General features: G+C 35.9%; 1 pseudogene; it reads left to right on the forward strand.

Moving 5' to 3' along the window:
* Nucleotides 1-270: 270 nt before the first annotated feature.
* LOC110618730 lies at nucleotides 271-3,804 on the forward strand (annotated as a pseudogene).
* The last annotated feature ends 382 nt before the right edge of the window (nucleotides 3,805-4,186 follow it).

Below are 4,186 nucleotides of genomic sequence, written 5' to 3' on the forward strand. Positions count from 1 at the left end.
AAAATAGTAGGCCATTATGAAAAAAAGCAGCATTTGCAATTTGGAAACTCAACTTTACCCACAGTAACAATTGAAAACCACCGCAAATTGATGGATGCGGTAAACAAAGTCAATATTTCACTTCAGTAGCCCTGCAATCTTATAGGCTCCAACTCACTAGGGTGTCTTCTAGCAGCAGACACAAGATTCCCTTATTTAATAAAAAATCTTTGGCAAAAAATAAAAATCAATAAAATATAAAAATAAATAAATAATCTACTATAGCGGCAGCAAATAGTCCAATAAGTTCATTTTCATCAACTCTCCCTATCTTCAGTTAAGCTTCCTTTTTGTCCATAAATTCATCCACATGCAAACGAATGGTTGCTCTTTCTGCCTAATCTCATTCTCTGCAACTTTTCCTTTTTCTACTGCCCTCTTTCACATCTTCCGAGCCATCACCTGCAGTGTCCATTACATCATTAACACATTATTCACATTCAACGACGATTCCTCTGTCCTAATATTTTTGCTTTTCTTATCGATTTGGTCGCCGGAAGAACTTCGGCTGCAGTTCTTGAATCTTTCTGATAATGCGTTGGCTGGTAAACTGCCTAAGAATTTGACTAGTCTGCAAAATCTTACAGTTCTTTCTTTAAGAAGTAATTACTTTTCTGGTTATGTTCCAAGTGGGTTTAATCCTATTGAAGTGTTAGATCTGTCTTCTAATCTGCTGAATGGATCATTACCTCTTGATTTTGGTGGAAGTAATTTGCATTACTTGAATCTCACTTACAACAAGCTTTCTGGGCAAATTTCACAGCCATTTGCAGAGAAAATTCCTCAGAATGCAAGCGTTGATCTCTCATTCAACAACTTAACCGGAGCAATCCCAGGATCTGTATCTTTGCTTAATCAAAAAACAGAATCTTTCAGAGGAAATGTGGATCTTTGTGGCAAACCATTGAAGAATCTTTGCTCAATTCCTTAAACTCTCTCCACTCCACCAAATATTTCAGCCATTTCACCAGCTATTGCAGTCATACCCAAACCACTAGAATCAACCCCAGTGGCAAACTCGTCTGCAGGAAACCAAAATACCACTAAACAAAATCAAACCCAAAACGGTCTGAAACCAACCACCATAGTGGCTATCGCGGCGGCAGATTTAGCCGGCATAAGTGTTCTCGCGATAACCATTCTTTATGCATACCATCTGAAAAAGAAGAAGAAGAAGAATATCGACCAAAACGACCAACCCCAACCAAAGAGCAAGCAGAAACTCCCGTCAGAAACCATAATATCAGAACTTGATCAGCCGGTGGAAACAAGAAAACCCACAACGTAGTCATGTCTAAATATTAAAGCAGAAGAAACACAGAAGAAGCAACAACTTCAGATAGCGACCACGACGGCGGTAACCAGAATGAAGTTATCAACATGAACCAGCACCGGCAGAAAGGAAGAAAGCTTGTGATGGTGGACGGGGAGACTGAACTGGACATGGAAACACTGCTAAAAACAACAGCATACACATTAGGAGCTAGCGGAGCATCCATAGTGTACAAGGCAGTGCTCGGAGATGGTACTACGTTTGCGGTGAGGAGGATAGGAGAATGTGGTGTGGCGAGGTTCCGAGACTTTGAGAATCAAGTGAGGCACATTGCCAAGTTACGGCATCCCAATTTGGTTAGGGTTCGCGGGATTCACTGGGGAGACAATGAGAAGCTTATCATCTATGACTATGTCTCCAATGGCAGCCTTGCAAGCTCCAGTTACAGTGAGTTCCATCTTCCTCTTCCTCTGTGTCCGTTGTTACGGTACGCGCTAGCAAGTTCCTCACTGTTTTTGCTAAAATGCGCATTTTGTTTCTCATGCTTATTACTTGCATTTAAAAAGAAAAAAAAAAAAAACAGGCACACATTGCAAAATTACAATGTTTATTTTAAATAATTAAGGGTTTAAAAATTATTATTTAAATTCATTACTTTTTTTAAAAAAATTTTGAAAATAGAAACCGCTCCTTAGATTTTCAGAGTGGGACCAAATGATTTTAGGGGAAATTCTAAGGTGAAAATTAAATAGACTATACATGTAACTATTTGTGAATTTAAAAAATTATAGAATATTTATAACACACAAGTAATTATACTTGTGAGAAATTTTATGCATACATGTAATTTATTATGATGAGTCTTAAAAATAAGACATTTTTTTATATGTGAGATAAAAAAGTTTTTATTGTTTTAAATAGAATAAATATTTAATAAGAATATTTTGTTAATTAATAGGTTGACTCAATATGTAAAAATAAATAAATTATTTAATCAATAAATTTTAACTTCTCAATTCTAAAAATTTGTTTAAAATTCTAAGATTTGAAATTCAAATATAAGTTATACAACTTAAAAAGTCAATTATACCAACAAGAAAATATTTTTAAACATACAGAAGATAGATTTTATTTAATTAATAGAGATAATTTTAATGTGAATTAATTGTTTATATTTGTAATTCCATCATAAACATAAATTAAACTTGTCACTGATGATCACAGTGATAGGTGACTGAGATTGTAATAATTTAATTTTAATTTTGGAAAAGTGGGTAAGGGAAGGCCAAGCCAAAATCAATTGTCACATTCGTAGAAAAACAGCTACTAGTTGAGCAGCTCTCTGCCTTTTTCTACTCCATAGCTAGCCCACATGTCTACTTTGCTTGTGATTTTTGGTCTCTCATTTGTCTCCGTGCACCTTTTTTCCCCCTTTAATTCCCTTCCATTTTAACTTTTAATCAATTACTCTATCTTTCAAAACCACTATAACTATTTAGTTTCTCTACAATTCAAAAGAAAAGGAGTAAGCAACTAATTTTTTTAATAAAACAAATAGAGAGATTAACATGATTATATTTCCTTTTGTGAATTCCAGGAAAACATAGTTCATCACCATTCATCTACCTCTTGCAGTCCGATTCAAGATAGCAAGAGGTGTAGCTCAAGGACTAACCTTCATTCATGACAAGAAATACGTGCATGGCAATATTAAACCAATAAACATCCTTTTAAACTCCGACATGGAGCCCATAATCTCCGATTTTGGGCTACACAGCTTGGTCTCCAATAACAACAATAATAGCTGCAAAGCTAGCAACTCCGGTCGTAATTTTGATAGCCAAAGATCCATCTCCACCTCACAAGACCTCACTATAACCTCCAGCCCCTATGCAACCCCTAACTCCACAACTAGTAGTACAATGCCATATCAAGCTCCCGAGTCCTTTAAGAACATAAAGCCAAACCATAAATGGGATGTGTATTCATTTGGCGTTATTTTTCTTCAACTTCTCATTGGTAGAGTTCTTTCAAATCGAGAATTGAGCCAATGGAGTGCCATTTTAATAGCAGAGAACAAGAACCAAGTTTTGAGGTTGGTTGACATGGCAATACGCGCTGACGTGGAGGCTAAGGAGGATGTCGTATTATCATGCTTAAAGCTAAGATTTAGTTGTGCTAGTTTTGCCCCACAAAAGAGACCAACCATGAGAGAAGCGGTTCAAGTTTTAGAGAAGATCCCTTAGAATGCAATGTTTTGGATATCATTGTTGGATTAAAGGGTAGAGCTTGGTTGCATCTTTTTTTGAATTGAAATGGTGCATTAGCAAAGAGAGGAATGTGGATATCTTATATGAGATTATGCATGCTAAATCCCTGGTTGAATTTGATTTATTAATCAACCTTCATCTAATTAGTTTTTATAGAATATAAACAATATATCACATGAATAACTCTCATAATCTTACTTTCATATTTGAAATAAACTACTATTCCAGGATTCAATGTGTTAAAGGATATTTCTAGGCTTGCTGCAAATAATAATCTGCCACTGAATGTGCTTTGGGCAAGAAGGCACTTAAATCGGAATTCTACGTGTAGTTTATGTGATGAAGTTGAGGAATCAAGTATACATGCTTTAAAGGACTTCTTGCATGCTAATCAAGTGTGGCATGTATAGTTTATATGAGAGTTTACTCGAGTATTTTTCCTTTGGGTTGGTACAAGTTAAATGTTGACGGGATATTAGAAATGTGAATGGCTAGGCTTTAGGGGTGGCGTGTTATGGGCTAGCAGTGGCAGCTCGTGTGGTGGTTTGGTTTTGCTTTTAAGCACGGGTGCAATTCAATTGTAAGTGCTGAGATACTAACCATA

Source organism: Manihot esculenta, chromosome 7, assembly GCF_001659605.2.
Source record: "Manihot esculenta cultivar AM560-2 chromosome 7, M.esculenta_v8, whole genome shotgun sequence".
Classification (NCBI taxonomy): domain Eukaryota; kingdom Viridiplantae; phylum Streptophyta; class Magnoliopsida; order Malpighiales; family Euphorbiaceae; genus Manihot; species Manihot esculenta.